This window comes from Prionailurus viverrinus, chromosome C1 (assembly GCF_022837055.1).
Source record: "Prionailurus viverrinus isolate Anna chromosome C1, UM_Priviv_1.0, whole genome shotgun sequence".
Taxonomy (NCBI): Eukaryota; Metazoa; Chordata; class Mammalia; order Carnivora; family Felidae; genus Prionailurus; species Prionailurus viverrinus.
In genome coordinates, this window is record NC_062568.1 from 163361568 (window position 1) to 163382602 (window position 21035).

General features: G+C 45.4%; 1 long non-coding RNA gene across 1 annotated transcript; it reads right to left on the minus strand.

Annotated features, from left to right (window-relative positions):
• Window positions 1–6839: 6839 nt before the first annotated feature.
• LOC125173695 (uncharacterized) lies at window positions 6840–12381 on the minus strand. Its single transcript, XR_007155123.1, has 3 exons — window positions 12316–12381; window positions 10131–10429; window positions 6840–7175 (listed from the first exon to the last, which is right to left on the minus strand). It is a non-coding gene; the product is annotated as an uncharacterized LOC125173695 (long non-coding RNA).
• Window positions 12382–21035: the final 8654 nt, after the last annotated feature.

The window sequence follows — 21035 nt, forward strand, 5'->3', positions numbered from 1 at the left end:
AGCTACTTTCTCACTGTGTGATCTTGGACTAATAAATAAACTTATCTGTGCCTATTTCTCACATTTTTTTTTAAATTTTAGAGAGAGAGAGAGAGCAAGAGCACAATTGGGGTTGGGGGTAAGGGGGAGAGGGGGAGAGGGGGAGAGGGAGAGAGGGAGAGAGAAAGAATCTTAATCAGGTGCCACACTCAGCGCAGAGCCTGACGCTCTGTCCCATGATCTGAGCTGAAATCAAGAATCGGACGCTCAAGTGACTGAGCCACCGAGGTGCCCCCCTATTTCTCACATTAGAAGGTGAGGAAAATAATGGAAACCATCTCAGGATTTTCATGAGGATTGAACTAGATGAGCAATATACCCCAGCACATAGTAAGTTTTCAAAAATGTTGGACAGTGATGATCTCATTTAATTTTCAAAAGAACTCTATGTAAGATTTGTTGTTTTTCAAGCCTTTGAGATCTTGGTACTGTTACTGCAGCATAACCAGACCCCAAGCACACAAATAATAAAACAAAGTTTTGAGATTAGAATCCAGCATTGACCCATGAGTCCACTCTGTGGGCAAACTTCTGTCCCTGGAAGCTGTTCAGCTCAGTGTGTAGCTACTTCTCATCTATCCTCAGCTGCTCTCTAGAGGGTTCATTCACTTACTCACCTTCCCCAGTGACCAAACCCATGCAAAAGATCCCCCTGGGGAAGACAGTCAGAGCTAAGCCACCTTCCTGGTCCCTCAGTCAGAGACTGTCCTGCTCTCCTGCCTAAAAAGCCATCCAGGAATCAGACCCTTAGATATGGGATCCATTTGATGTCCTCTTGTACCACACTCACCTCTTAGTCTGTCAAAGCCAAATTATTTATTCAAACAACTTTTTAAGGGGTGGGGATAGGGGCAGAGGGAGAGGGAGAGAGAGAATCTTAAGCAGGCTCCACCCCCAGTGTGGAGCCTGACAAGAGGCTCCATCTCATGACCATGAGAGCATGGCTTGAGCCAAAACAGAGTCAGTTGCTTAACCAACTGAGCCACCCAGGCACCCCAAATATTTTTTTAAAGAAATAATTTGTGCACAAGATAAAAATATTTCAAAGACACAAAAGGATATAGAGAGATGTCTGTTTCACGCTGTTCCCCAGAGGCAACGGAGGTGGGTTTTAAAATCAGTTCCTTGTTTCTTTCTCCAGCTGTACCATCATGGGGAATGCACTTCTGGGGCGAATATCCTTCCTGCTTGGTGGCTGCACCCACTGCTCTCTCACCAGCAACATCCTCCTCCTGCCCTTCTAATCCCGCACATCCTGCTATGTCTATTCAAGCCACTTTCTCTAGGAAGAAGTTTTTAGCAATTCCAGCTGTTTCTCATCTCTCTTCTTCCTGACAACAGTCCCATATCTGGACATTTTGTCATATCCAGTTGATCAGGTGCTAGTTTCTAGTGGCTTGGTGTGGGCCACCCTCACTTCCCCAACCAGCCTGAAGGCTGATTATCCATCTCCGTGGCTTCCACTACCACCTACACCCCGATGACTCCCAAATCCACTCTCCTGAGTTTCAGACATATTTCCAGTTGAAACTGGCTTCTTCCCTGTTGTCCTGAACTGAATTTGTGCTTCTTTCCCTTAACTTACCCTACTTCTCAACGTTTTTTATTTATTTTTGGGACAGAGAGAGACAGAGCATGAATGGGGGAGGGGCAGAGAGAGAGGGAGACACAGAATCGGAAACAGGCTCCAGGCTCTGAGCCATCAGCCCAGAGCCCGACGCGGGGCTCGAACTCACGGACGGCGAGATCATGACCTGGCTGAAGTCGGACGCTTAACCGACTGCGCCACCCAGGCGCCCCTTACCCTACTTCTCGAATCTCCTCTCTCAATGAATGGCATGAATACCTGTTTCGTCATCTGAACTTGAAACTTCCTGCCACCCCCACAGCCACCATTCCCCTACACCCCTGACATTCCTGCAAGGTGACCACCTGCCATTCCCCAGACAGAAGCTTCACTTTCATGCCTTTGTTCCTTCTATTCCCTTGACTTCCCTCTCTCCTGCTCTCCTCTGCCCACCCCTAGCCAGACTCCATAGTCCAGCACAAATGTCATCTTCTTCGTGAGACCTTCCCTCCACCTCTAACCCTGACCTCTGCTCCTGGACAGTATTGACTACTCTTTCCTCTGTGCCCCCATATTTGTGTTCTTGCTGCACATGCATCAAAACAATGGTTGTACCCACCTGAGTGGGAGCAGACATCACTCATTCGTTTAACATTCCCAGTGCCAAAACTGGGAGGTGACAGATATTCAATCTATGTCTATTAGACACACAAATGAATGAATGAGTGAATGCATGAATTAGATGCTGTATAACTTTTAAATGTGTAGACAACGGGATTGTAATGTATACTCTTTAAGGGATCTTGAAGTGGAAACATTCTATTATTTGAGCTCCTCAGTGTCTCTAACAGTCAGCCCCTTTTCTTCCCACTCCCCTTCCATCTTTCCTTTCTTCCTCGTTCTTTCATTCAAATAGCTATTGAGAATTCCCTATGTGCCAGGTCCTGGGCAGGACACTGGGGGAACCAAGGGTAATAAGGAATCTTGTCTGCTTTCAAGAAGGTCACATCTTGGTATCACAATCCAAGATTTCAAGATAGTCTACAAAGCTATAATAATCAAAACAGTATGGTACTAGCACAAAAAAACAGACACATAGCCCAACAGAACAGAATAAAGCACCCAGAAATCCAAGCTTATATGGTCAATTAATCCACAACAAAGGAGACAAGAATATACAATAGAGAAAAGACAGTCTCTTCAACAAATGGTGCTGGGAAGACTGGATGGCTTCAGGCAAAAGAATAAAGCTGGACCACTTTCTTATACCAGACACAAAAATGAATTCAAAATAGATTATAGATCTAAACATGAGACCTGCAACCACAAACTCCTAGAAGAAAGCATAGGTAGCAATTTCTTTGACATCAGCTTTAGTAACATTTTTTTTCTACCTATGTCTCCTCAGGCAATGGAAATGAAAGCAAAAATAAATTGTTGGGACTACATCAAAATAAAAACCTCTTGAACAGTGAAGGAAACCATTAATAGGACAAAAAGACAACCTACTGAATGGGAGAAGATATTTCCAAATGATGCATCTGATAAGGGGCTAATATCCAAATATACAAAAAATATATACAACTCAATGCCAACCCCCCCAAATATCCAATTTTTAAAAGAGTAGATGTCCTGAATATACATTTTTCTAAAGAAGACATACAGATGGCTAACAGACATGAGAAAAGATACTCAACATCACTTGTCATAAGGGAAACACAAATCAAACTACAATGAGACATCATCTTACATCTGTCAGAATGGTTAGTATCAAAAAGACAAGAAATAACAAGTGTTGGCAAGGATACAGAAAAAAAGGACCCTATTGGTGGGAATGTATACAGGTGCAGCCACTGTGGAAACAGTACCAAGGTTCCTAAAAATCATAAAAATAGAATTACCATATGATCTAGTAACTCCACTACTGGGTAACAAAGCAAATGAAACACCAGTTCAAAAAGACATGTGTAACTCTATGCCTATTGTAGCATTATTTACAATAGCCAAAATATGGAAGCAACCTAAGTGTCCATTGATAGATGAATGGATAAAGAAGATGTGGCGTATATACATATACAATGGAATATTACTCAGACACAAAAAAGAACGAGGTCTTGCCATTTGCAACAACACGCATGGACCTAGAGGTCCAGTTATGGAATGAATAAGTCATAGGACAAAAGGCACAGCATAGGGAATATAGTCAATGGTATTGTAGTAGCATTGAATGGGGACAGATGGTAGCTATACTGGTGGTGAGCATTACATAATGGATGGTGGGGTGCCTGGGTGGCTCAGCTGGTTAAGTGTCCAGCTTCGGCTCAAGTCAGGATCTCACGGTTTGTGGGTTCAAGCCCCGCATTGGGCTCTGCGCTGACAGCTTGAAGCCTGAAGCCTGCTTTGGATTCTGTGTCTCCCTCTCTCTCTCTTCCCTCCCCACACTCTCTTTCTCTCTCTCCAGAATAAGTAAACATTAAAAAAAATTAAAAAACAAAAACAAACAAAATAATGCATAGAGTTGTCAAACCACAATGTTTTACACCTGACACTAATATGACATTGTGTGTCAACTATTTTTTTTTATGTTTATTCATTTTTGAAAGAGAGAGACAGAGCACAGGCAAGGGTGGGGCGGAGAGAGAGGGGGACACAGAATCTGAGGCAGGCTCCAGGCTCTGAGCTGTCAGCACAGGGCCTGACGCGGGGCTCGAACTCACAAACCGTGAGATCATGACCTGAGCTGAAGTCGGACGCTCAACCGACTGAGCCACCCAGGTGCCCCAAAATAATACAAATTTTAAAAAACTTTTTAAAGAAACTCACAGCTTAGTGGTGGGGGGAGGGGCAGGAATGTTTAATTCAAATGTCAGATACCACTTCCCCTTTCAGAGGACAGCTTTCCTTATATATAATATATATATACATATATGTATATATATTATTATTTTTATTTTTAATGTTTTTTTTTTGAGAGAGAGAGAGCATGAGCAGGGGAAGGACAGAGAGAGAAACACAGAATCTGAAGCAGGCTCTAGGCTCATGAGCTGTGAAATCATGACCTGAGCTTAACTGACTGAGCCACCTAGGTGCCCCCAGAGAATAGCTTTCTTTAACTTACAGGCCAACAGGACTGGTCCTGCTGTCTCTCTCTGGTTTGTCCACTATGACTAGTATCATGCATATTTCCTCGGTTCTCCCACTTCCTCTGTGGGCCCCCCTCTTTATTGCTGGTCACTACTTGAAACTCTGAGTGATGGTCACCTGATAAAATGGACCTTCCCCACTGGTACCAGGAAGAAGATTGAGAGGCACAGGCTCCCTTCCTTGACTACCAGGTCTCCTAGGTCTTTCTGACGCTACCGTCCACACGGCACAGGTAGGTATATATGACTTCCACCACAGGAAGGTTGGAACAACTTAGACCTGGGGACCCTTAGACTGGGACCCTTCACAGAGTGGATCTCCTGGTAAGTACTCCCTACTTGTAATCTGGTTCCCTTTCCGTTGGGTTTGTATCTTCTCCCCCAAGCACTATCCATCTGAATCAACATCCATCCACTTTTCTAAGAAGAGCTATTTTCCCACCTTTAAGGAAAGATATCAATCACTGAACTCATTTATCCACCCCCTTTTCTCCCCAAGCAATGCCCTGAATCTGAGTTATTTACTTCTAGGTAAGGCCACAGGGTTCCGACCAATAGCCATCAAGACTCAAGAACCATCTGGGGAATGAGGGGGTTCCAGTTTCCATAGTCAAGGACAAGTAAGGGTCCTCCAGGTTAGATTGCCTTTTCCACATTCTACCAGGATGAGCTTTAGTCCTCCTCAGCCATTTCATTAGTGGTCTGGCTAAATTAAGTAAATACATGTTTCTTGATGACAGACAGTATTTTTTGGATGCATGATAGTCATTGCAAAAACTTATTACAGGAGAGAGTTCTGTAACTGCCAGAATGCCTTGCCCATCTCTGTAGTCAGTGAGCCCCATTACTGTCCAGAGCAGAGCAGGACTCAGTTCCTTCTCTGCACAGGGGACAATCCGTTTAATAAAGGAACAATGATTCCTCCTAGGGACTGCTCCCAATGTTACTCCAGGAAAAACATGCCTATGTATGTTCATTGTTGAAAGTGAGGCACCATGTACAGTAAGAACACGTAGGTGGTGCTCAATTATTGACTGTTCTCAATCTCAGTAAATGATATTACCAGGTACCCAGTTGCTTAGGTCAAAAATCTTGACCCCTTCTACCCCCCTCCCACACTCCATATCCAATTCATAAGTAAATCTTGTTTGCTCTATCTTCAGAACACATTCCCAATTTGACCACTTTAATCTACTGCCACCATTATCCTGTGATATTTTCTATATTTCACTTACCATCTACCATTATATTGTAAATCTACAGGTGATCTTCATCATTTGTGGATTCTGTCTTTGTGAGTCCATCTACTTGTTAAAATTCACTTATGATCCTAAAATCAATTCTTATGGTCCTTTCATGGTCATTCAGAGACACCCATAGAAAGATGAAAAATTTGACTCACCTGATGAACTCATTCCCAGCTGAGGTCAAACAAGGCAACTCTCTGTCTTCTTGTTTCAGCTCTTAGAAGCAAAGGTCTTTTTTATGGTCTATTTAGTGCCATGTTTTCACACATTTGTGCCTTTTCTTGGTGATTTTACTGTTTAAAATGGTGCCCGAGCATGGTGCTGAAGTGCTGTCTAGTGTTAAGTGTAAGAAGGCTGTGGTGTGCCTTATGGAGAAAATATGTGTGTTAGATAAACTTCACTCAGGCCTATAGTTATAGTCTCAGTGCTGTTAGCCATGAGTGCAATGTTAGCAAATTAACAGTATATATTAAATAAGCTGTCTTTAAACAGAAACACACATAAAACAAGGTTATACATTGATCGTTGGATGAAAGCAATTGCTGAAATTAAACAGTTCCTGAGCATAAGCAAAAAATTATAATAGGATTAGCAGTATCTGTGATGATCACAGTAGAAAACAAAGATATTTTCTAATCACACTACAGTTGTAGAAATTTTGAAATATAGTTTTATACTCATAGTACTTTGAATTATTTTGCTCACCACCAGAGATCATTATTTGAATGTGTTAATAAGGGAACATTTCTGCACCACACATTTTAATGATTATATTGAGCATAATTGATTTCCTTTGAAATCTTGTGGTTTTATTTTCTGCATTTAAGACATTAAACATTAAAACATTTTCAGAAGAGATCCATAAGGCCTCTCCAGCCTATCAATGAAATCCATGGCACAAAAGAGTTTAAGAACCTAGCTTCAGGTCAAGGCCATATTTAGGTAACACATCTAGGATCATGAAACTACTTAGAACTGGGATCCACACCCAAATCTGCCTGCAAGCATCACCACAGAAGGACCTCCCTCTACAAAGACTCCTCTGTGCATCCCCTCAGACATCTGGAAGAGTACTTGGCAGAAAGTTTCCAATGGATTCCATAAAGCATATCCATGTGCAGAGCGTCTCACAGGGGGCTGGAGGGCATCATTCTTCCAAGTGTGGCCCGAAAGCTGTTACTGATCAAAGATGAGAAAAGCAAGAAATTGAGAGTGAGGGTTTAGAAATCTTTTTAGAAATATGAAACTAACAATAAAATAACCAAGGCTTGTATTTTCTGTCTTTGTGTTTTTTTAAAACTTTCAGTTTATTTTACAAAATCATCAGTCTGCAGTGGGTTGGAAATTTACAAAGACTAAACAAACAAACAGACAAACAAATACTAGTTTCTTCTCCACACAAGAGTTTGAGAACCACTATTGTGGGGGGGGGGTGCAGTGGGCAGAAATGGGGAAAGAGACACGGATACAAATGGGCAAATGCTCTGACAAAATGATGGACACAGAAGCACATCAGACTAGCAGAACTGGGGAAGGCAGAGGGAGGAGGAAGCATTTTTTAAAGTTTTTTTTTTTTTAAGGTTTATTTATTTATTTTTGAGAGCACAAGTGGGGAGGGGCAGAGAGCAAGAGAGAGAGAGAAAGTCCCAAGCAGGCTCCACACTGTCAGCACAGAGCCCGATGCGGGAACTCATGAACCATGAGATCACGACCTGAGCTGAGGTCAGACATTTAACCGACTGAGCCCCCCAGGTGCCCTGAGGAGGAAGCATTTGAGCTGTGTTTTGACCAATGTCTATAGGTGGAGACGATGCATTTCTGGGTATTCCAGGCAATGGGCCCAGCAGGAACTAAGGCAAGGAGTGTAGAACACAAGGTGCATCAAAGAAGGTGGTCATCAGGAAAGAAGGGGCAAATGGCTGTGTGTATCTTCAGTGAGTGGGGACACAATACTCATGGCTTTTGAAACATGGTGGGGATTTGGAGCTTTTCAATAGGCCATAAAGAGCCATGGATCTATTTTGAACAGGAAAGGAAATAATCATAATTAAGTTTTAAATGATAGTATTTGTTGAGCCAAACTAAATTTAAAAAATTCTCAGGCACTGACTCTTTCAGCGGAGAGAATTTGCTTCTTTCATCAGAATGTACAACTACACAGAGATTGATTTCCATGCCTGGATGAACACATGCAAGGATGTGCATGAATGAGGATTGCTCTGGAAAACCTATTTGCCTCTTTTCTCCTGTCCTCTCCTCTCCTCTCTTCTGTCTTATTTTCTCTCTTTCCTCTCTTACTGTATCTCACTTAGCACTTGGAGCTACTAGCCAGCCACATGTGGTCACTGAGCCCTTGAAATAGAGCTTCTGTGGCTAAGGAACTGAACTGTCAATTTTATTTAATTTTAATTAATTTTAATTTAAATAGCCACATGTGGGTATTGGCTACTATATTGGATAGTGCAGGGACTTACTACAATGAAGACAGGGAAGGAAAATCTAGATGCCACTAAGTCTTTTTAAAAATTTTTTAACATTCTTCTCCTCTCCTCCTCCTCCTCCTCCTCCTCCTCCTCTTCCTTCTTCTTCTTCTTCTTCTTCTTCTTCTTCTTCTTCTTCTTCTTCTTCTTCTTCTTTTTGAGAGACAGAGAGAGATAGGGTGTGGGCAGGGGAGAGAGGTAGCAAGAGACGGAGACACAGAATCTGAAGCAGGCTCCAGTCTCTGAGCTGTCAGCACAGAGCCTGATGCGGGGCTCGAACCCACAAGCCATGAAATCATGATTTGAGTCGAAGTTGGATGCTCAATCAACTGAGCCACTGCTACGAAGTCTTCAGACAGGGTGTCATGGCATATTTGGTTAACAAGAGTAGTCACAGAAGAATGAAGATGGAAATGAATCTTTCTGCTTTTAACCCAGATATGTATGTTCTAGCCTATCTGTGTCCAATGAGCCTCTTGGAAAGAGGACATCAAACTCAGGACCTTAAGCTCGATGTGCTACTTTAGACAGGTCACTGCTAGGGGAAGGGCAAGAACTAATGTCCACTGAGCATTAACAAAACACCAGGTATGGGGTGTTAAACATGTTTACAGATTACTACATTTGAACGTTGCACAAACCCATAAAATAGCATTTTTATTCCTATGTTACAGATGAGGAAAAAGCAGATCAGAGAGGTAAGCAATTTGTCCAAACCACCCAGGTTGCGAGGTATAGAGCAGGTATTTAGATATTTAGAGCCAGTTCTAAGGCCAAAACTCTTCCCACTGCACCTCTGGGCTTCCCTAAACTCTCCTAAACATCTATTCCTTCCCTTCTTGCCCCCCAGTGAGACAGGATGATGAAGAAAACCTAATGAAGGTTAGGAAGGTCCCAACATGTTGACAGGGCAAACATGTTGAGTGTGCACAAGGGAGGAAGGTGATATTTTCTGAGAATACAAACAGGGCACAGTGTTCTGAGATGGTTCTGCACTCTAACTGATATTGAAAATACTTTAAATTTTCCATTTAAGTTATGCCTGAGGCTGGGCCTGTTTCAATCATGTAAAAACCAATATCAGTTTGGAAAGGTTATCACAGCCTTGCCGATTCCAGTCAACATTAAAAATGCAAATGTTTAGTATTTAAATATAGCCTTTGGCCACCAGCATCCAGGACATCAGGTAAACCACAGTGGGCAGCCATCTCCCACTGAGGGCTTGGCTGGCCCACTGAAAGGAAGCGAAGGATGTGCCTAAAAGTCTGCTTTGTACGAGGCTGATGGAAGCACTTTCAGCCCCATGGAAGTCTGGGTCCTCAGAGGTCATCCAGTTGGTGTTGCTGAATCAGACATCCATTCAGTGTGGGGCAGAGACCCCGTCAATCTTATTTGTCTTTGTCTTCCCAGTACCTATCCCAGTGCCTGCTTCATAGGAAGAGCTCATAGAGATACTAATTGGAGAGATGAATTAATTCATCTCTCATCTTTTATGGGTTAACCTATTATATTGCAGGCACTGTGCTAGGCCTATAAGTTCACACAGAAACAAGCCATTTGGGGAAATCAATCTCAAGGAATTTGCCATCTAAGAAGTGTGGTAAGATATGCAAATAAATAATAACAACATAAAATAGTATTAAGTGAACCTTACCATAAGTATTAATTCTGGAGGTCTCTCAACAGGTGTTTGAAAATGGGCCAGATGAAGAGTGCCCGTGAGGCCAGACATCGAGATTCTGGGTGTTCTGAGACATGGAGTAACTGGGCAGTGAGATCAGCAATGGGAGGTTCGTGGAAGGGGTGCCAAGAAGCACTCCTGAGGTGGGTTCATGTCCTTGGTGGTCTCCTCCACTCAGACTGTAGGCTGTCTGAGAGCTGGCCTGTGTCTTATTCAGCTCTGCACTCCAGTACCTCACATGAGGTCTGACACATAGTAAGAAGCAACATATGCTGAATAAATGAATGAATAAATGAAGGAATATTAGGAATCCATAAGGGATCATACGAAGAAGCATTTATTGAGAGTTTAGTAGGCACCAAACATTTAATAGATACCTTCTTAGTTAATTATAAGAATCAGGGTGCAGCTAGGAGACAGAAACCACATCAGCTACTTGAACAGAGGCAGTTGAACGTAAAGGATTGTAAACAGGGTATAAAGTTGTTAACTGGGCAACTGGAAGGGTAAAATGAGAACTATCAAGTATAACAGAGATAGCAACTGCAGAAAGCAGCTGTCACCCTAGGGATAAGGGACCACGGGGGCGGGGAGGGGGGAGTTACAACTGTTAAAAGTTAGAGGCTTAGTAGAGAGACCCTGGGAGATGAAACTCAGGCAAGGGAGCAGGGGACCCTGCCAGACTGGTGCTGGTATCTCTGATTGGATGTGATGAAGCTAATTCTTTGTTGGAAACTACAAACCGGCTTTGGCTACTGCAATGGGAAGGCCTTGCTGCTGCCAGGAAGAAGGAGCATTGCTGGGGTGATGCTCACAGCCACCCCTCTAAGATTCAAGACCCAGTTCAGATGTCATCTCCCCTGAGAAGCCTTCTTGATCTCTTTCTGGAGATAGGAAGCCCACAGGAAGCACACAGGAAGGACAGAAGTCTTATCTTCCTCCTCCAGCTGTGCGGCCCCCTCCAGCACCACCACTGGCAGAACTTAAGAGGGAGCCAGCTGGACCAGCAGAAATGTGATTTGCAGAGACCCAGGCCCATCATCACAAAGCAGAGCACAGAAGGGTTTTGGAGCTGGGATGCCATGGTGTCCTAACCATACAGGAATCTTCCCATCAGTGCTGTGATGCAGATACTGCTACTACCCCATTATATAGATGAGGAAAACAAGGGTCTAGACAAGTCAAAGTGACTTGCCTAATAAGTTGATGTGGCAGCTCTCTGAGGTGAAGCCAAGTTGGTCAGTTCTTGATGACAATAGTCTACCAAGCTTCCTTCACACTTTTATGTTAAGAAGGTATCAGGGGATAGAACAGATTTGAAGCTCCAGTGCTGCTGGGTTGGCAGCTGGGGGTGAGATGGGGTGGGGGGGTCAGGTGTCACCTATAAGAGCAGGGAAGCAGGCATGGGGAAGTCCTGACAAATATCTCCCAGTGTGCCACTTGAATCTCTCACTTTACTGTCCTTTAAGATAGTTGAGATCTTTATTACCTGATCAAAAATTAGCCACCTAACAAACTCCTCCACATCTCAGAGATCTGAGACCCAGCTCAGATGCCACCTCCCCTGAGAAGACTCCGCAATCTCTACAGAGCCAGCCATGCTCCCACACGGTGCCCCTAGGGGACTTGGTGCAGAGTTTACTTGTCTATATGCCACGCTAGATTGTGGGCTACCTGTGGGCAGGCCTGGGTCTATCTAGGCTCTGCCTGGCACATGGTAGGCATGCAACGTCTAGTGATAATGACAAAGCTTTGTTTCTTCCAGAAGCGTACTTCTTGTGAGAGCACAAGCAACTTGAGGACCATGTTTTCTGACTCATTCTCTGCTTTCCAGGAGTTCTTGGTCTAGTGCTGAAGACATATTGAAAAAACACCCAAAAGCAAACCCCTCCTGGTTGAGGCCTTCACCTCCCGCCTTTTCCAAACCATTCTTCTCCCTTCACTCAAGATGGAAATGTAATCATCAGAAATCCCTGCTAAATCCTTCCAAAGGCCTCCTGCTCTTAGGATAAAGACTAACTCCTCAACTTTTCCCCCTGTGTCCTCTGCCATCTGTCCCCTGTCCCTCTTCAGTCTTGCATCTCATGGCTCCCCATTCCTCTCCTGCCTCCTTCTACTCCACCCGCCAACTACGGAACCTCTGCAGTTTCCAACTCACCAAGCTCTTTGCACCTTGGTCATTGCAGGTGGCGTTTCCTCTACCCAGAACCCTCTCTTCTTGCTCCCTTTGCCAGAGTCACTCTGGCCTATCTTTTAGATCTCAGCCGCTGAGTCACTTCCGCCAAGAGGCTATTGGCAGGGTAACTTGATGCTCTGAAAGCAAGGTGCTCCTGATCATGCCTTTTATCCTCCAAATTGTAATGGCCTGCATTTGCTCAGAAGAGTGATCTTCTTGGCACACGGCAGATGCTTTGTAGAACATACTTGAATAAATTAAAAATTACAAACAAAAAACTAAGAGAGATCTCTCCAAGGGAGTTTGTAAGTCATAGGCTGCCTGAAACATGATGAAATAACTCCCAGTGTCAAGGTGCCTGATGAAAAGAGGACCTCTGGAATGGGGGGAAGGGCTCTGGACCTGGAGGCAGATCAGGGCTGGAGCCCCAGCAATCTGGGAGGAACGAGCTTGATGTTATCTTATTTTCTTCATCTCTATGATAGACAGTGTAGGGGAGGCAAAAAACTTTTCTTCTACCCTCCTAGGTGCTACAGCTTAGGTCCAGGAAATTAAACTGACAAAAGATAGATTAGTAAGCGAAAAAAAGAGTCTATGAGTGTTCTCAGCATGAATACATGTGGGAAAAACTCAGTGATGAGTGATTCAAAGGGGTGACTAGAGTTTGGGGTATATATAGCATCTTAATGAAGGACAATAAATTTGTAGAGCAGTGATAAGACGAAGAAAGAAAGGTTTAAGCTTGTAGGGGCTGCAAGTTGTAGGTAGGTAAATATATGGGGAAAACAATGGAAGATAAGGGTTATTTGAGCTTGTGTGTTAAGTAGATACCTCTTGGTGCCATCTCAGAACTGCTGAGAGTCTAGAGTTATCTCTTGCAATTAAGAGTTTAAGAGTTTGTCCTCCTGGGTCCTCCTCTTCCTGGTACAGGAGAGGGAAATGCCTTTACAAATGGAAATTTATGTTCTGCTCTTTTAGGCAAATAGGGGGTAAAGGCAGAGTGCTTTTTTGGTGTCTGCTATTTCTCAATTGTCTTCAGCTCAAGATAATGCTTATGATAAAGTGGCATACTTAGGGGTGGCACATTCTGATCCCTTACAGTCTAAAGATGCCTGTCCTTCCCGTCACATAGGGTTGTGATGGGATGGCGCATGTGGGAACTCTGTGCAAACTGTAAAGTGCTGTGCAAATGTCAGGCATAACCATTTCCATAATGATAATCTCCGGGAGACAACCTCGGGTTGCGGCCTTGCCAGTTTTAGTCACAGCAGTCCAAACACTGGCCTCAAGCTTTCTAGCTCCTTCTCCCCCAGGGCCAGGCAGGGACTGCTTGCAAAAAACACATCAAAGCTCCAACTGAGGATTTTTATAGTTCAATGTTGCATGAGCTTCCTTCTTGGGAAATAGAGCCTGGAGGAAAGGTGAGGAAGCTAATCTAAACTTCCTGTTCCTCAGCCCCCACCCCCCATGGCTGGCTCCTTTAAGACTAAGTCTGCAGGCTGCTCCTGACTTTTGTTTGCAGGAGTCCTGGGCCACCAATCTCTAGTTTCTCCCTGGGACTTCCCTACTGTTCTCTGTGGAAACCTGAGAGACACATCTAATAAAAAGAACCCAGGGGCGTCTGGGTGGCTCAGTCGGTTGAGCGTCCACCTCTTGGTTTCGGCTCAGATCATAATCCCAGGGTTGGCTCAGGTCATGATCCCAGAGTCGTGAGATCAAGCACCCTGTGGGTCTCTGTGCTGAGTATGGAACCTGCTTAAGATTCTCTCTCTCTCTCTCTCTCTCTCTCTCTCTCTCTCTTTCTCTCTCTTTCTCTCTCCCCTTCTTTCTCTCTCTCCCTCTGCTCCTCTTCCCCACTTGTGCTCTCATTCTCTCTAAAAAAAGAATAAATAAAAAGGACCCAGTGCACTCCCATCATCTTAGGTCCTCAGAGCAATAAATCAAAGGACAGAGTTCATTGAACCTGATTCAGCCACAAGAATGAACATTCCAAAGAATTAAAATCCTCCTAAAAGTGACTCCTTAACAAAGGACATCCATAGAATAAACATTAATGCACCTACTATATGTCAGGTGATAAACATATTTTGCATTACTTAAATCTTACATCAGCCAACCCCATTTTATGGATGAGTAAGTAAATTAGGGCTTAAAAAGGTTTTAGTTAGGGGCGCCTGGGTGGCTCAACTGGCTAAGCGTCTAACTCTTGATTTCAGCTCAGGTTGTGATCTTGTGGTTCGTGGGACTGAGTCCTGTGTCAGGATCGAAGCTGACAGCACAGAGCCTGCTTGGGATTCTCTCTCTCCCTCTCTTGCTGTCCTTCCCCACCTCCCAATAAATGGTAGAGAGAAGTAGGGGGAGTGGGGATAGAAATGGGTAAAGGCGAGGGCGCCTGGGTGGCTCAGTGAGTTGAGCGTCCAGCTCTTGATTTCAGCTCAGGTTATGATCCCAGGGTTGTGGCTCCCTGCTGAGCACGGAGCTTGCTCAGGATTCTCTCTTTCTCCCTCTGTCCCTGTCCACTGTTTGTGCTCTCTCTAAAATAAAATTTTAAAGAAAAAGAAAGAAAGAAAGAAAGAAAGAAAGAAAGAAAGAAAGAAAGGAAGAAAGAAAGAAAAAAAAAGGGGTAAGAGTGGAAGACCCAAAGCAGCCTGTGGGCAGATTTTCTTTTCTTGACACATCCTAAGGAAGGATACAGAAGGAAAATATATTCCTTAGATTGCTTCACAATGAGAGAGAGAGAGAGAGAGAGTGCATGTGCATGTACCCACATGCTTGTGTGGACAGGGATGCTTGTGTGTGGGTGTGGGTGAGGTGCTGTGCGTGTGTTTGTATGTGGGGGAGAGTAGTCGTGGGGTATGGATGTGTGGGAGGGTATGGGAAGTGTGGGTATGAGGGTTTGCAGATGTGGGTAGGTAGATGGAGGCGGGGAGGGCCTGGAGGGGGAGTGAGTGTGGGGTTGTAGGTAGGTAGATGGGGATTGGGGGAGCGTGTGAGGAAGGAAGTGTGCAGAGTTGTAGGTGTGTATCCGTATAATCACACGGAGGGGCTGGGCCTCAGTAAATGCATAAAATCACATACGTCTAAGCACTGTTAATAAACTCTTCCTCACTGGGGATTTATAAAGAAGTTTCTTTTCCATTATTCACTCATTCATTTTCCTATCATCAACACTGACCTACAGTGAGAAAAACAAGTTAATATCCCTGAAGAACTTACAATCTTGAGAGCAGATAAGACATGGATGAGTTTCATAACAATAATGAACACATTTGCTGCACGCCAGACACTGTTCGGAGCACTTTCCGTGTGTAGTATCTAATTAACTGCTCATAACCACCTTACCAGATAGGTCCTACTGTGACTCTCATTTAGCAAATGAAGGAAACTGAGGTTTGGAGTAATTGGCCCAAGGTCATGCAGCTTGTGGGTGAAGCTCAGATTCCAATGCCTGCAGCCTGGCTCCTGAAATTGCTCTTAAGTATCCCATTAAGTCGACACCATCTGTTCCCGGCTGACCTACAAGGAAGGGCTAAGCTTGTGTCCCTTATAAGGACTGGTTGCCAGGGAGCAACCACCTAGCAAGATGCTTGGTGCTCTAGTACCTGTGAGCACCTAACTTATTGCCCTAGATCCACAGCCGTCTGGGCCCAAACTCTTCACCCATTCCCCTCCCTACATCTCCTACCATTTCTACTTCTCATGTCACCCCAAGACTAGGCAGAGAGGGGTACAGGGAGGAGACCAGTGTAAATTTAAGGGCTCTTCCCTCTCCCTCTCCCTGACTGCCAGCTTCCTCACCAGATGTGGGGTGGGGGTACTGGTCCTGTGGTATTCTTTTTTTTTTTTTTTTTTTTTTTTTTGAGAGAGAGAGAGCAAGTGGGGAGAGGCAGTGAGAGAGGGAGAGAAAATCCCAAGCAGGCTCCGCTCTGTCATTGCAGAGCCTGATGCAGGGCTCGAACCACAAACCATGAGATCATATCCTGAGCCCAAACCAAGAGTCAAACACTTAACCAACTGAGCCACCCAGGTGCCCCGCCCCAGTCCTGTGGTATTCTTTAGCTCAAAGTCCTCCCTCCTTTGACCCTGGAGGGCAATGCCCATGATAGCACCTGCAATGGAGTGGCTGGGGCTTGGATGCATGGAGAGATCTGACTTTAGTCCTCGGGGTCATAATAACATCTCTGCCCATGGAGCTCTTGCCAGGGGGCAGAACAGGCTCCAGTGCTTTAGGTACATTATCTCTTTCAGTTTAGTTCTCATGGCAGCCACACGAGGCAAGGATTAGTAGCCCCCTTTACAGATAAGAAAACCAAGGCTGAGTGAGGCCAAACGGTCAGATCAAGCAGTGATGCTGGGAGGACAGATATGTCTACACCTCAGAGCCCATGCTCCAGGCCATGCCGCCATGCTGGGCAGGCTTTTCCTCTTCACACTTGAGTTCAAAGCAGAGTGGAAAGCTGATCCTGACTCTCCCTTGCCAGGTAGCAGAGTTGAAAGGGTGGTGGTGGACTGCAGGGACAGATGCTGGGGTAGGTCAAGTCTACTAGCCTGAGAGTCCAGGGAGTTTCCTGGGAAATAACTCACCCCCAGGTAATCAAATGGGGGCAGTACAGAGGAAGAACTGCCATGTCTCCTTAACTTTGCCCCAACCTGTCAGACCCCCTCATGGTCTTGTGTGGGGTCCTAGGGAAAGTGACCTGTGGGTACAATTGAAAGAGCAGGTGCTGGGGTGCCTGGGTGGCTCAGACAGTTAATTGTCCAACTTTGGCTCAAATCATGATTTCCCAGTTCAGAGCCCCACATCAGGGTCTGTGCTGAGTTCAGACCCTGCAGCTTGCTTTGGGTTCTGTGTCTGCCTCTCTCTCTGTCCCTCCCTTACTCTCTCTCTCTCTCTCTCTCAGCATTAAAAAAAAATTAAAAAAAAAAAAAAAAAAAAGAAAGAGCAGGTTCATACATCTCCACCCCCGCCATTGGAGGATGGAGCAAGGAGACCCCCCTTTGACAGTAGGTAACAAGAAGAGAGAAGAACCCTCCCCCTGTGGTTGTTCCTTAAATCAGGGCTTAGGTGTACTGGGCTTGATGTGCTGAGAGGATCAGCAGAGTCAACACTGGGGTCAGGGGACACAGTGACAACTACAAAAATGCAAGTGCCAGAGGTGGTGGTGGGGAGGGGGGAGCAGGAACAGAAGAAGATAGCAGAGGTCGTCTGGCAGCAGACTGGATTCACGGTTAACACAGGAGGCACTATTTGGGGATCTCCCAGAGAGACAGACACTTTGGTGGGGGGCACAGTTTGAAGAACGGGAGTGCAGTAGTGGAGTGACAGCATGCCTATGGTAAGTTATCATTTCCAGCAGTTAAAACCCTGATTCATAAAGGCTCCAAAAGGCTCTATTCCTGCCTCAGGGCCAGTGGGGGTTTTAGAAGTATATTACAAATGTTGGCCATTGTCTTTCATAAAGGAACAATTCAACCAATAGCCCTGGCTGAAAGGGGGAGGTACATTCCTCAGCAGGGTTGTGTCCCTCTCTGGGCTGTCCCATACAGCAGGGGAAGTCATCTGAGCCAACTCAGGCCTGCCGGTGACCTATGACCTACGGCCCAGCACAAAAAGGGAGCTGGGCCAATCAGATTCCCACCTCAGGAATTTGAACCAAGAAATGCTGAGACATGCAGGCAGTTAGCAGCTGGGCTGGAGGCCACAGGAATGCACTGGAAGGTTCTATCCAGTGGAGTCAGAGCTGCAGGGCCACAAGAGGAGGAGAGATCTGGAGCAAGCAGAGAACTGGCTTTGCAGAGGTGAGCAGAGAGAAGTGAGACTCTGGGAAAGACAGAGAAAAGCTGCAACAGAGAAGGAAACCACATAGAAGCACCCAGGCACCTTCATCCCTGCCCCAGTCCTACTCCACCTCACTCCTTTTCTCCTGAGGGATGGGAGTGGCTCTCTGTTCCTGGAAGCCAGAGTGTCTGACAGACTAGGAGGTGGCCTCCCTGCGGGATGGTAGTGGGGATTCTGGGTAACAGGAGACCCGACCTTCAGTCCACGGTGGCTTTGTAGGTTACAACAAGGACACTGAAAAACTGCGTAAGCAAGGTGGAGAGTCCTTGCATGATGATCAGCTGTCTCCCAGCCACATTTGAAGCAATGCAAGAAGAATTTGACTTTGAAACACCTGTGCACATCTAAATCATGTCTCTGGAAGGAAGGCAGTGCTGTGGGGTGGTTCCTTAACTGTGCTTGGGAGCTAAATGGCCTCAAAGCCCACCTTCTCTTTCTAACTGCGGGAATTAGGACCAAATGTACTCTTCTAAGTCTCAGTTTCCACATCTCTAAAGTGGGGCTACAACCGAGGCTCCTCCCTCAGGTTGTTGGGTGTGTTACGGGTGATGCCTTGGCTTGGGTAAATCCTTCCTTAAGCTGCTGTGTATGCGGTATAAAAACCCCTCCTTGAAGGGCGAGAGGTGGAATTAGAGGTTGAGGAATCTGCCTGTAGAATTTTCTACCTGCAATGGCCAGTGTTGGGCTGCCTGCTGACAAGAGCACACCCCTTCTCTTTGTCACCCTTGGGGATTCTATGGGAAAACAGACTTTCAGAGTCACCCTGGCCTCAGACAGGCTTTACTTAACCAGGCTTATTAATAGAAGCATGTCCATTTCTGTCTTAAAATAGCCACAGAAAGTTATTTAACATGAGCTTCCAGGTGGGTGGTCAGATAGCTTTTTGTCTTCCTCTTAGGAGAGTTCAAGAACTCTCATATTTTTCTGTTTCATTTATAGCCAAATAGTCATAACAGGAAGATCCATTGCTCTGTGGAACTTCCTGAGTCAAGGATGTCCAGGCTATTTGAGGGGGTCCCAGAGTCAAGTGCCACTCCTACCCGACCCCACACCTCTCTTTATAGTGTCCTTGGCAGACAGTCATCCACCAGGCATATAGCCTCCTAGCTCCAATGGGAGGGGCTCGCCGGGGGAGGAGCCTCATGGGGGGGGGGCTCTCTGGGGAAAGGGTCACAGGACTTGGGGGTATAAGGACCTAATTCAGCCTTTTGCCTCTGTTCTAATACTTTAAGCCATGAAGCATCCCTCCCAGGAAGCAAAAAGTCCCTTTCCTAACCTCAAACCCACACAACCCCTGCCATCACCATTTCTTTCCCTCCCTGCATTTCCTACTCACTCTCCTCCCAAACCCTACGCAGGCATTACACCCTCCTGAATCCTCCTCCATCCACTGTGAAAGCTCACATCACTTTTGTCTTAACAAGTCGTCACTTCCTCTGTGGCTTTTCAGGGGAAAGTGGTTCACCCTCTACGACCCATTCCCCACACTTCTGAAGTAGAAATAGTGGCTGGATTGTTCCGGCTCTGCGTTGTCACTCTGCACTACTGCTTGTCCACACTCAGGTCTTTCTTTAAGCCTCATGCCATCCAACCGCTCTCTCCCTGAGCACTGAAAACTGCCCAAAGCTCATTCACTGAATCATTCATGGCCTGGCTCTCAGTCTTCCTCTCCAGCTCCAGTTCTGCATCACCCTGAGATTCCAATGCCTAGGCAGACAACTGACTAGACTGCTACTTCTTGTATCTTAACTCCGAGGGACTTCACCTTCACTCTACTTTAGCCACCAATCCCAGTCTCCACCCTGGATCTTGTCATGACCCAGGACTGGGTCATCTAGATTCCAGCCATGTCCTTTATGGGTGCATTCTCCTTCCTTCTAAAGCTCTCTTGACCTCATACCTGTGACACCTGCACTTTGATCTCCAAGAGACCCCAGCCCTTTGGTCCTTCTGTTTCCTTCAGTCTGTCAGTCCTCCTGGCTGGAAATCTAGACCTACAGGTGATCATGAACTGCATTCACACCAACACCATCATTTCTCTTGTGCTGCTATCCTGCTATGCCTTCCTCCCCCAACAAATCCCATTAATTTTTCTTCCAGTCTCAGTGGAGACTGTTCATTCTAGCTCTTCAACCTGTGACTTACCCCTCCCCTGCTGACTCCTCTGTTGTAATCTCACTTCTCTGCTTCAACTCCCCCACTCCTCTGATACTTTTCTCTTATTCTGTTAACATGTCTAGGTTACTCCCTCTGACAAGATCCCTCCTAAGACCCTTTATATCACTCTCCAGTTTGACTTCCCCCCACTATAGTCTATTCATGTGTGACCCCCTTCCTTACCTCCTACATGTTCCCCCACCTAATGTATTCTGGCCTCTGTCCTGACCGCTCCATGGAAACTGCTTTCCCTCAAGTCATTGTTCTAGGTACTATTACTGTGTAATAAATTACGAATTATCCCAAACTTAGTGGCATAAGACAATCATTTTATTATGCTCATGCATAATAAAGGATAAGTTTATTATGGAAACATGGAGGGGCAAACATGACCTCCCTGTGTAGTTTGGCTTCCTTGCAGCATGGCACCTTCAAGGTAGTCTGGTTTCTTACATGGTATGCTCTTTGACTTCTCCCAGGGTTCCAGTTACCAACTATGTACCATCAGCTCCCAGATCTTTCCCACCACTGTCCTCTCTCTAAGCATCAGACTGTAGACCCATCAGCCTGGTGGATGTGTCCAAAGATACATCAGTTTCAGCATGAACGAAGTTAAACTCACCATCTTCCATTCTAAACCGGCTCCTCTCCTGGTATTCTTTCTCTCTTTTAGGGATACCTAGTTGACCAAACTTTGACTCTTTCC